At 47.5% G+C, this 13296-nt stretch overlaps 1 protein-coding gene across 1 annotated transcript in view; it reads right to left on the reverse strand.

Annotated features, from left to right (window-relative positions):
- Nucleotides 1–13296, reverse strand: part of prkn (parkin RBR E3 ubiquitin protein ligase) — a gene marked incomplete at its 5' end in the record, with an annotated part of 340196 nt that overhangs the window by 48147 nt on the left and 278753 nt on the right. The gene's annotated exons all lie outside the window — the stretch shown is intronic.

Raw genomic sequence — 13296 nt, forward strand, 5'->3', positions numbered from 1 at the left:
GCGCCGAAGTACACAGTGTTGTACAAATACAACACAGACTCCCGGGGCTCTAGCTCCGTCAATCATTTGGCAATCTCAAAAATTGGACAGGGTTGTAGCCAATGAGTGTGGCTTTCCAATGATACCCCACATGGGGATGTACGAATCAGGGATCTAGGTGAAAAGTCACAAGCGAAAACAGGAAGAGAAAAACCGCCGAATGAATTGAAGTCTTACCCATTCTGCAATCTGTTAATACAATTTTCAATCAATCAAATTAGATTGATTGAAACTTTTATTAACAGATTACAGAATGGGTATAATACAGTAAGGCTCAATACACACAATTGTTAAGGGGATGCAGACCAGAGAAAGACTTTCGTCTTGTTTACACCAGGGTCCCCCATTTTCAACTCATAATAAATTGTAAGTAGGGTGCAATTAGCACCGTGCAGTCCATTCTTTGTGGATCCCGCCCCTTGTTTGTAGAGCTATAACTATATTCTATATTATAGCTATGGATACAATACTATGGTTATTTGCCAGTGACTTTCTTCCGGTCAAGATGCAAAAAGAGAAAATGTTTCCATGCATACATTTGCGCGTTATACCATGGTGAATATAAGTATGTTTTTAGATCGGTCTGGGGTAATTCCTGAAATGCTGAGGAATAGCCCTATAGCCCTATTATACTATAACCGTTGTCGTTTCTTGTCTGGACCCGCTATTATTCTCAAATCAAATCTATATCATAGGTATCATAGGTAGTATTATGTTTCATCATGAATGCATGAAAGGGGGGGGGGGTCGTTTTTTGATGCTTTGATCGCCACCAACGGCAACGGCATACGTTGTGGACTAACGTTACAGACACACGTTCGGATCGAGCTGAAGACATGCTTGGATCAACGCAAGATTGATATCATATAGCCCTTACCTTGACTAGGATGTACCCCAAAAACAATATTCCAATTATCTGATCGCGAGTAGTGATGTCCATCGTGTGGCCAACATAATCCACCACACATCATGCGTCGGGAGCATTTGATTCTTCTCAATCCGTCCGTTATAACCGCTGAGCTTGAACAAAAAAATAAAACTACACGGACCCATTAGATTGACGCACAGGCCAAATAACAACAACCATCAAATGCACACAGCACACACATCCACACGCACACACTCACTTTAAACAAACAACACACTGCAGCACCCACTCTCCACACTTTAGAACACCTAAACACACTTTATATTTATTGGTAAAGGATTTGCACTACAACCCATACACCTTACTGTAAATTGTACCTAAATTGTACCTCATCCCATTTCTGCTTTGCACTATATAGTATTGTATATTAGTACATTGCATATGTAGCAGCCTGAAAATATTGTTTATTATTCAGAACTGCTGACTTGTGTTTTATATCCCCTTTGTACACAAAGACAACATTGATATTCCCACGAGCAATGATATGAGTTTCTCTTCCTTCTATCGACTGAAGTATGGACCATACACAGTATCTCTGGACCATAATCAACATCCTTCCCTGTGTGACTAGTAGGCGGGACCACCAGGGGGCGGTGTCTGGCAGAGAGTGTTGGAGAGAGATGGAACGTGATATATGGGAGCGGAAGACGGAAAGAGATCCTCTTCGGCAGTGAACTTGAACACGAACAGTCGCAACGGACGGGGGCTCCGGAGAGCCCTGTTGCAGAAGTTATGTTGGAGGGCCCCGCGGGATAGCGACGGGTGATAGGAAGTACTTGCTAGTGGACACGATATCCTAGCAGTACCAGCGATAATGTGTGAGCAAACAGTGCAGAGCCAGGCACTAACAATCGGGTTATAATAGTTACTGTGTGCGGTATAAGTAACGTGCGGCTAACAACGTATCAAAGTCCTTAACAATCGAGTTATAGTAGTTACTGTGTGCGAGCCCCGAGACGCACGTGGGCCAACAACCGGTCTGCTCCGGCTGCCTTCAATCAGTCTGCTCCGGCTGCCTGCAATCAGTCTGCCCCGGGTACCTGCGACCAGATCTGCACCCGGCTGCCTGCAGCCTACAGGAGTTCGTCCCGTCCAGCAGGGGTCGTCATCACTCAGCACACGCTCTCAGCCGGCGCTGCCTCTCTGCCCCAGCTCCGCCTGCTAGCATCCTCACCGAGAGCGTTCGACGCCATCTTGCTTTCCGGACAACAGTGGCGTGGCGAGGCGGCCATTTTGGATGAGTACAAATGGGTATTGATGCTCCCGAGTTATTATACAGTATACAGTGTGGTGCAGCCTGCGGGCGAAAGTAACGTTGCTACTACCATTCCATAGGGGTACCCCAAACAATACATGCCGGCATTAAGATATGACTTTTACTGGTATTTTGTGGGCCCACTCTTTTGCTTTCTGTTCATTTCTTTTGAGTGTGATACCGTGTTGGTGTAATAATATTTTCCCATTCAGTGAACCCTTCTATTCCTCCCCTATGTCCTCCCTTCTTTCCCCATATTACGGAGTACTAGAGCAGTATATGTAAACCCTTAGGGAAGGTATTGATACTGTGTCTAGCCCAGACGTGGGCAGCACTTAGTCTGGGTACAACGAGAGCACTTGGTGCCTAGGGCGTAACTACATAATTACTAGACTGTAACTATCGTGTAATGATGACCATGGTGCAATAATTATCAGACTGTAACTATTGTGTAACGATAACCATGGTGCAATAATCACCAGACGTAGCTATTGTAACTAGAACAATGGTACAATAATAATCAGACTGAATGGGAGCACGGTGTGTGTGTCTTTTATTGAGCCTAATCTTAACCCTTTGATGCGGGTAACATATATATTATTAACCCCTTCCTATTTAACCTTCCCTTTCCCGCTGTAAGGTTTCTGGTGTTAATGAGGGAGGGTACTGCTTGCGGGGGGAACCAAGTTATTTATTTACCATCCAGTCACTAGGTGTGGGGGGGTGCTAAGGGGACAATTGGGGAGAGTGAGGGCGTGTTGGGGAGTACTGCTGACTGCCCTGGAAGAGAGAGGAGGACCAGCCTCCAGTTGACGCTCCTGACCCCAAAGACGGAGGTGCAACTAGCCAGAGTTCTACTGTGTCTCGCTACCTAGTGACCGTGCACCACAGTTCCTACGAAGCAGGGATAATCCACCCTGCTACACATAGTATATTGTATATTGTATGGTAACTCAGTTACTTCTATTCTGCATCGAACATTGTACATATGTATATACTGAACACTGACTTCTATTTTTACTTCTATTTTTACATGCTATACTATTTTATTTCATACTTATCTTGTCTAGCACAGTCTCTGGAGCGTAACAGTAAGAAGCATTTTGTATAAAAGTATTCTGTACTTCTGTATGACAACTATTAAAGAAACTTGAAACTTGAACTTGAGAAACTTGAAATACAAGGTTTCAAAGGGTGCTCAATACCGCCGTCTAGCTGGATGCGGCCGATATTGCACTTTGGCAACCTCAGACTCATTCCCTATGGTAACAACAGGCTCCCTGGGTGGATAATGAATAAAAACGACCCAGAAACGTAAAAAGTAATTTATGGCACTGAACGACATGGGCCCAGAAAGGACTTAAGACTTAAGTAGTTTTTGGCACTGAAAGTGTTAAGAGGTTAAACGTTTTAAATAGAAGTTATTGAAGTAAGCTAGCCAGACTGAAGTTATGAAGCAGACACATCTGCTGGAGGTGTGAAAAAGAGACAGGTACTCTATTACATATGTGAGAAGGTACGGAAAATGTGGGACGAAATTGTGGTATTTTTGAGTGAAGTACTGGGTCTTTTACCAAAAGAGATTACGTTGTCTAAATACCAAGGCATGTGGTATAGAATGGCCATGATATCAGGATGTAGAATTGCTTTAAGACATTGGAAGTCACCCACCGATATAACTTTTAAGGAATGGATGGAATTAATGTTTCGGACGGCATCATATGAAAGGGTCAAGTATGGAGTTGCAGGGAGAGAGGGTATTTTTGCTGAGGTGTGGGATACCTTTTTTACATCTAACTGAAAGGCCCGGTGACTAATTGAAGCTCTGTTTCTGTAATATAGATCAGGGATTTCCAAAGTTTTCAGGCCGCGACCCCCGAAATAACGGTGTCAGAGAGCCGCGACCCCCACTATTATAGGAGGTAAAAAAAAAAATAATAATAATAATTACTTTTTTTTTTATAAATGGAAATGTATGGTTGAAACATGCAAACTGTTACAAAGGGTCAGATTAAACCGAATATATATATTTACTGATTTATATATATTGCATAATATTTGTATATCGTCTGATATCCCTTGTGTATCCTTTGTACATATACACGGAATATCCCTTTAACCTAGTACAGACCATAATATTTCGTTCTCTTATTGGATAGCGTTCCACCAGCGCCAGTGCCATGCCCCCAGAGTAGAGTTCAAAGCCACCGTCAAGACATGTCTGTACATGCCCGGCTTTGCCCAGGACTACGAGACAGAAATGAGGTTGGCACTAGATTATTCCCCGTACATATAAATATGGCGCAGGTGAATACAGAAGTAGTTCAGTCCGAGTCCGAGTTCGAGTTCGAGTTACCCAAGTGAAGCCTCACCCACTATGCAACGTGCGGTGAAGTAGGGCCCGTTTTGCCCCAAAATAGAGTCTTGTATTATCCTAATACGTTTGTTCAACGTATCGTTCGCTCCTTACTAGTAAAGCCTTCATCACGAGTCAACGACCAAGTGAAGTGAGCAACCGTGTGTCTAAATAGAGCACTTATAGCCGCGTGCGAATAGGATAGTAAAGTATCAGAGTTTAGTTGAATAACGTCAAGTTCAGCCTAGTTAATGTGAAGTACCGCGCACCGGAGGATCTACACCGGTGAATGCAGAGCCCCTTTCCGGCTGGATTATTATTCTTATTGCTTTGGACCAGGCTGTGGGAGCGGAGAAGAATCGTCTACACCCACTACTGTGGGACCGTGACGTGAGGAGCATCATTCGAGTCCGTCTCAAGGAGAGGCTGGCCGGCTTTCACCTGTGCTGCACGCATACTGGGATTACAGCTGCTGCTTTTCGTCTGCCGATCAGGGAGTAATATACCGCCTCCCAGAGCAGGAGCTTATTGAGTCCCCGCTGATCCAGACTTTGCATTCGAACATTTTCTCCCCCTGCTGGCTTACAACCGGTGGGAACCCCCTACCAGTATCCCCCGCTGCCTCCCCTTGAGTACCATAGATATAATTCCTAATATTCAGGTTGTATAATTACCTCCTGCGTAACCAGAGAATGGACATTCATTATTGATTTGCCTACGCACATTCCTTTGCCTTACAAGAGCATCCAAAGTAAAATAGAGAAGTATATTATGTACCCTTTGCTGCAATAAATACTTAAATACAACTTTGTGTAGAACCGATTCATTGTGGGGAAGTGTTCTCATCATATATATCATGTACTGTATGGCCAGTAGTAAAGTACATAAGACGGTAGTGGTTTAATGATACCAATACTTATTAATACAGTCAGGGAATTGTACCCCTCAGTTACAATTGGTCCTTCGAGCCCCGGATAAGAATTAGCGTAATATTAATATAATATTAATATTAACATGGCCGATGATGAACACTCCACAAACGGTTCTCCTAAGCTAGATCGCCCGGAGCGCAGACGGCAGCCACCTCTTCACCTAGAGGACTACGTTGTCAGTCCAATACCTAGCTTTAAAAGGAAGTTAAATACGGATAAAGTAACTAAAGCGGATAGTAAAATTATGTCCAACCCTACCGACCAGGCTACCCCGCCAGTAGAGACCCTAGTGGGTTCTAACGTAATTGACCAAGCTCACGGGGGGGACCAGGAGGGACATGACATGACTTTACCCCCAGACAACGTCGACGAGGTAGTCCCCGGAGAGCTCCAGGATAAAGAAAGCCCTCCCGGGACGGAACCCGACCCACCACAAGAAGAGACGCGCACCCAGGAGATGGATCTCCTCGGTACGCGACAGGAGAACGGATCTCCAACGAGTACTGCCGGGAGCCGATCGCCTCGACCGGCGTCTTCCCCCAGCGAGGCGGACAAGATGCTGGCACAGGCACTCATCGCCACCCTGGCAGCCTCCACCGAACGCGATCGACTTCAAGCGCAACAGACGCGCGAGCGCGAACATTCTGCAGCCGAGCGAGAGCGCTTCCAGGCGCAACAAAGGAGTGAAGACGACCGCATAAGACTGGAGACCAGACGCCTTCAGACGGAAGAGAACATTGAAAGAAGCCGCGCCGATGCACAGCACGCCGCCGCCAATGCACAGCGCGACGTCGCAAATGCACAGCTCCACGCCGCCCATGCCAGCGCCAATGCCCAGCGCGACGCCGCCAACGCACAGCGCGACGCCGCCCAGGCCAGCGCCAATGCACAGCGCGACGCCGCCAATGCCCGCCGCGAAGCAGCGCGCAACGCAGCCCATGCCCATGGACAAATTGGTTGCCATGGCGACACCCCCTCTCTCCGCACGGAGCTCCCGGAGATCGTCACGACAAGGGTCAAGGACGCATTCCCCTACCCGACCAAGCGACCCGGGACCCCGCCAACAGGAGGATCCTGTCCACGTCTCCGAACCCCCTCCCCGGCCGGTCCATACGAGACCCAGCAACCGGGAAGAACCGGACCACGCCGAGAGACTGAACAGAAGACTCCAGGTCCTAGCAGAGGAAGAGGAAGAGGAGGAATGCCAAGCCGACCAGCAGCAACGTACTCTGGACCAGGAGGTCCAGTACAGCCCAGACGTCAGCCCCGAGGCCCTGCGCTACAAACCCCCGACTCAACTCACGGGTGAGTTTGACGCACCGCCAGCCCCGAGGAACAGCACCTGGGTACCCGACCTTCGGTACCAACCAAGCACCAGCCCAAGACGACACGTAAGAGGAGACTCGCCTAGGAGGCCTCTCCCCCAACGCTCACCGATGTGCCAGTCATCCATGGCATCGTACCTTGGCACACCGACGTTCCCGGACTTCACACACGAGAACAGAGCACAGTACACAGAGCTACGAATGTGCTTAGAGACTATGCTGTCCGACGTACCAGATGAACCGTACAAGTATGCTATCCTACTCAAGCACCTGAAGGTGCCCAGAGCGCACAATATAGCGCTGGCATATTCCAGCTCTACTACCCCATACACCGCGGCTCTAGTAGCCCTCGACCAACGCTATGGACGCATATGGGACTACGTGATACAGGAGATAAGAGACATTGACCGTCTCCCCCCAGCCAGAGACAACAGAGCATTAGATGACCTCTCTATCAAGGTACAGTCCCTGGTAGGGATGCTGGGGTCCCAAAAGGAAAAAGGGATCTATGAACTGTACGCTAACTCTAATGTAGAGAGGATACTAGAGAAGCTCCCTCCCGCCCGACAAGAGCGCTTTCGGCGGCAGAGAGACCACCGCGACCCCAACGGTCCAGAGGCATCCCTCCTAGACCTATCTGAGTTCCTCGCCAGGGAGGTCAGTAGCCTACGACTCGACACGTTCGTATGGAGTGGACCAAGCCCAAGACTCGGACCTCGGGGATCAACAGATAACCGCCGGTTGGTGACCGTTATGCACCAAGCCGAATCAGTACCGCAGCACAAGAACCACAACACCCCCTCGACGAAAGAGGACCAGTGGAAGATTGAGTGCCAGTACTGTGAGGGAGAACATCGGCTGTACCAATGCGACACTTTCGGGAAGCTGACCACGGACGAGGTGAGTCAGTGGATCAAGGACCACCGCCGCTGCTTCCGCTGCGCGCGCAGCCACCTAGCAGCTGAGTGCCGCTTGAAGAAGAAGTGCAGCAGGTGCGGTGGCACCCACTTGGAGGTCCTGCATGACATCAACAGGCGTCAGCCAGGACAACAGAGTGGGCCCGTCGCGGTAATGTACCATGCCGAGGCGGTGGCACCAGTACCGAAGAGCCACCAGACCGCTCCCTACTGTACCTACTGCGACGGCGGACACTGGCTGGCACAGTGCGCCGAATATAAGACACTGAACCCCGTCCAAGTTGACCAGTGGCGTGAGGCGGCCCAGGCGGGCGGCGCTTACCGCGCAGGGGCGGCCCAGGCGGGCGCCGCTCACCGCGCAGCACTGTGCGGAGCCCACCAGAAGATCCCCGACAACCAACCAACAGGAGTGCTCCACATTGACCAGCATAGCGGGACCCCCCGAGTGCTCCTCAAAGTGGTCAGAGTGCTCCTGAGCTACGAGGACAAGGTCCTGGACACTTACGCCGTCCTGGATGATGGGTCTGAAAAGACTCTCCTCCTCGCTTCCGCAGCAGCCCAGTTGGGCCTGCGGGGTGTCAAAGATACCATGACCATACGCACCATCAGAAGGGACCAGAAGACCATAAAAGGTGAAAGGGTCTCCTTCAAGATGGCAGCGGTGGACCAGCCCGAGAAGCAGTATAGTATAACCAACGTCTTCACCAGCCACGACATAGGCCTGTCTCAGTACACCTACCCCATCCCACAGCTGATGGCTAAGTATGTGCACCTACGTCAACTACCTATACCGCTTATCGACGGCGCCACACCGACCCTGCTCATCGGCTCCGACCACGCGGACCTCATTCTCCCAATTGAGGCGGCCCACATCGGACCCAAAGGATGCCCAGTCGCGGTTCAGACCCGACTGGGACGTCAACCCACGTCTACACGCTGCCTACACACAAAGGCGAGCGACACCGGCCACTCCCTCGTACAGCAGAGGCTATTGACATTAAGCGAGAGGCCTGTGAGAGAACCGTGGGCACAAGAGGGAGTTCAGAACTCCACCCCCCTCAGCTGCGCCACAGACGTAGCTGACCTCGAACCCAGCACCCCAAGCGACTCCTTGACGGGGCGGCCGGCACCGGCCCCTCCTCAGACGGGGTACAGAGCAAACAAGAGAAACAGACGGAGGAGGAGGAGGCACAGCCAAGCACAGATCAAAGCAGTCTCGGGCCCGCTTCCTCCTAAGCCCCCCTTCATCCCGTCCAGTCGTCATGACCATAGACCAGTCACTACCCCGAGCTGCGTGGCCGGCCGACCGCGTAAGCAAAGTGACCACTGGTGCCGACGGAAAGGTCAGAGCGGCAGAATTGCTCGTCCAAGGGCGGACCTACAACCGACCCGTGGCGAGGCTGATAGAGTCGCCAAGGCTCCCCGACTTGCTTAATGACGACCATGACCCCATGACTTTGTGAACTGCCCGACCCCTCACAACAGACATTGAGTAGTGGACAGTGCGGTTAATCTGTCTCTGCTTAGCTAATTAGGTGGGACTAATTAGGAGGCGGCTGTTACAAAGGGTCAGATTAAACCGAATATATATATTTACTGATTGATATATATTGCATAATATTTGTATATCGTCTGATATCCCTTGTGTATCCTTTGTACATATACACGGAATATCCCTTTAACCTAGTACAGACCATAATATTTCGTTCTCTTATTGGATAGCGTTCCACCAGCGCCAGTGCCATGCCCCCAGAGTCGAGTTCAAAGCCACCGTCAAGACATGTCTGTACATGCCCGGCTTTGCCCAGGACTACGAGACAGAAATGAGGTTGGCACTAGATTATTCCCCGTACATATAAATATGGCGCAGGTGAATACAGAAGTAGTTCAGTCCGAGTCCAAGTTCGAGTTCGAGTTACCCAAGTGAAGCCTCACCCACTATGCAACGTGCGGTGAAGTAGGGCCCGTTTTGCCCCAAAATAGAGTCTTGTATTATCCTAATACGTTTGTTCAACATATCGTTCGCTCCTTACTAGTAAAGCCTTCATCACGAGTCAACGACCAAGTGAAGTGAGCAACCGTGTGTCTAAATAGAGCACTTATAGCCGCGTGCGAATAGGATAGTAAAGTATCAGAGTTTAGTTGAATAACGTCAAGTTCAGCCTAGTTAATGTGAAGTACCGCGCACCGGAGGATCTACACCGGTGAATGCAGAGCCCCTTTCCGGCTGGATTATTATTCTTATTGCTTTGGACCAGGCTGTGGGAGCGGAGAAGAATCGTCTACACCCACTACTGTGGGACCGTGACGTGAGGAGCATCATTCGAGTCCGTCTCAAGGAGAGGCTGGCCGGCTTTCACCTGTGCTGCACGCATACTGGGATTACAGCTGCTGCTTTTCGTCTGCCGATCAGGGAGTAATATACCGCCTCCCAGAGCAGGAGCTTATTGAGTCCCCGCTGATCCAGACTTTGCATTCGAACATTTCCTCCCCCTGCTGGCTTACAACCGGTGGGAACCCCCTACCAGTATCCCCCGCTGCCTCCCCTTGAGTACCATAGATATAATTCCTAATATTCAGGTTGTATAATTACCTCCTGCGTAACCAGAGAATGGACATTCATTATTGATTTGCCTACGCACATTCCTTTGCCTTACAAGAGCATCCAAAGTAAAATAGAGAAGTATATTATGTACCCTTTGCTGCAATAAATACTTAAATACAACTTTGTGTAGAACCGATTCATTGTGGGGAAGTGTTCTCATCATATATATCATGTACTGTATGGCCAGTAGTAAAGTACATAAGACGGTAGTGGTTTAATGATACCAATACTTATTAATACAGTCAGGGAATTGTACCCCTCAGTTACACAAACGTTCAAACGTACACACACTAATAAGCATTGGAGGCTTTTAACCAGGGCCGGACTGGGGAAATCATTCAGGCCAGGAAATATAGTGCGAAATATAGCCCCAGTCAGGCCACTTTTTAAGCGGGGGGTCTGGGGGTCCCCCACCAGGAGTTTTTTTTGTTACAAAGACTTCATTTCCTGCATTCTGGTGTAGGATTTTTTTTATTTGTACCCTTTGAATGCCAGTGTTTGTGATGGCATCACAAATTATTGTTAAAAAACAGGCTATGTATGATTAGCAACAACACTGATTTTGATGGATTTTCAGTTTTTTTGTAATGTCAGATTGAAAAAAAATACTCACTCTTACCATAAGGGACTAAATTGTCCTCTTCAAAAACGCCATACAAATATTACTATATGTTGAAATAGCACTTTTTCTTTCATAAATCTTATATTCAACTTCAGCCCTGATCATAACACCACATATACATTTTATAATTCTAACCCTTTAAATGCCAGTGTGTGTGATGGCATATATTTGCAATATATCAAATGCAAAGTAGATTTTTCTGGGGGGGATTATTACAGGCTAGCATGTGTCAATGATTAGCAACAACACTGATTTTGATGGATTTTTTGTTTTTTGCAATGGTCCTGCCAGCAAGAGAGAGAGAAAGCGAGATAGAGAGAGAGAGAGAGAGAGAGAGAGAGAGAAAGAGAAAGAGAGAGAGAGAGAGAGAGAGAGAGAGAGAGAGTTCTCCAACTTGTGTGAGTTGCAGTGATCTCCTGGTTGTTCTAACTATTGCGCCACTGCAACTAGAAACGCTGGCCTGGCCTGCTTCTAAGTTCCGTGGCCTGACTGCATAAATAAATAATAACAAAAAAATAATAATAAAAAAAAGTTTTATTAATCATCTGGCCACCCCGTCACGGCGGCTCCCTACTTTGGGAACCACTGATATAGATGATTACTGTGAGAATTAGGATCTGATCTGATATGGTACCTGTGTTTTATTTGTATTATTATTATTTATACTTTATATCTGTTTTAGTTATGTTTGTGGTTTATTCATTTGCTCTCTCATATCACAAATACTATTACTCATATCGGTAAGTGTGGTAATGGCAATGGGGAGATGTGGCATGGTCGTTTGTTTGTTTTGTATGTCTATGTGGTGGGGTTGAGGGGGGGGAAAGCAAATCTGTAAATTGTCTGATGGTGTATGCCGTAAAATAACTGAAATAAATTATGTAAGATTAAAAAAATAAAACATAAATAAAGACTCATCACACTGAATTGAATCTACATCATCATCATCAGACTGAATTCAATCTACATCATCATCATCAGACTGAATTCAATCATCATCAGACTGAATTAAAGACAGTTAGATAAATGGACAGAAGACGAAGAAGAGAAAACAGAGACAAACAGTATGGGGACAAGACACACACACACACACACACACATACATACACTCACACATACACACACTAATTACTGTAATTTATCCATGTCTTATACAGTATACAGTATAGGGTCACCTCTTGGGGAGAATGACAACTCTCTCTCTCTCTCTCACACACACACACACACACACACACACACACACACACACACACACACACACACACACACACACACACACACACACACACACACACACACACACACACACGCGCACACACACACACACACACAGTGTACACTACACACACACTAACACACATCACGTTCACTTATCATTCAGGCCATTGCACCGTCAATGACTCATGCGTTGTTATATTTCACTATGAGTGACTAGACTGTTACGAGTGAGAAGAGATATAGAGAGAGAGCGAGAGAGAGAGAGAGAGAGTGAGAGAGAGAGTGAGAGAGAGACAGACAGAGAGATGCAGAAAAAGAGGAAAGAGAGAGATAGAGATACAGAGAGAGGCAGAAATAGAGGACAGAGATAGAGAGAGAGACCAGATACAGATACCAGATACAGAAAAACGACCAGTCCTACTAGGGGAGGACTCAACAAGCTGTGAGCTAGCAGCAGCATATGTTGCTGCCTGCCACAAACTGAGGGACAGTGAGTGACAGTCACCTGACATGTTTACGCCGTAATACTTGATGTTTTATTTTACGATGATATTTTGTATGTACTTATATCTGTTTGTAATCCATGTTTATGTTTAATATTGCTTTGGCAACATGTAGAAGTACGTCATGCCAATAAAGCCATTTGAATTGAATTGAATTGAATTGAGAGAGAGAGAGAGAGAGCGAGAGAGAGAGCGAGAGAGAGAGAGAGATAGAGAGAGATGAAACACAGCGAGAGACAGCAGAGAGACAGAGAAAGAGGAGAGAGAGAGAAAGAGATGATAGAGAGGAGAGAAGAGAGAGAGAGGAAAGAGATAGATGAGAGAGAGAGAGAGGGGGGAGAGGGAGAGGTAGAGAGAGAGGGAGAGAGAGAGAGAGAGAGAGATAGATGAAACACAGCGAGAGACAGCAGAGAGACAGAGAGAGACAGAGAGAGAGAGAGAGAGAGAGAGATAGAGATAGAGATAGAGAGAGAGAGAGAGAGAGAGAGAGAGAGAGAGAGAGAGAGAGAGAGAGAGAGAGAGAGAGAGAGAGAGAGAGAGAGAGAGAGAGAGAGAGAGAGAGAGAGAGAGGTCTAACGAGTCAGATAAATTAAAGT

This window comes from Notolepis coatsorum, assembly GCF_963971535.1.
Source record: "Notolepis coatsorum genome assembly, chromosome: 9".
Lineage (NCBI taxonomy): Eukaryota > Metazoa > Chordata > Actinopteri > Aulopiformes > Paralepididae > Notolepis > Notolepis coatsorum.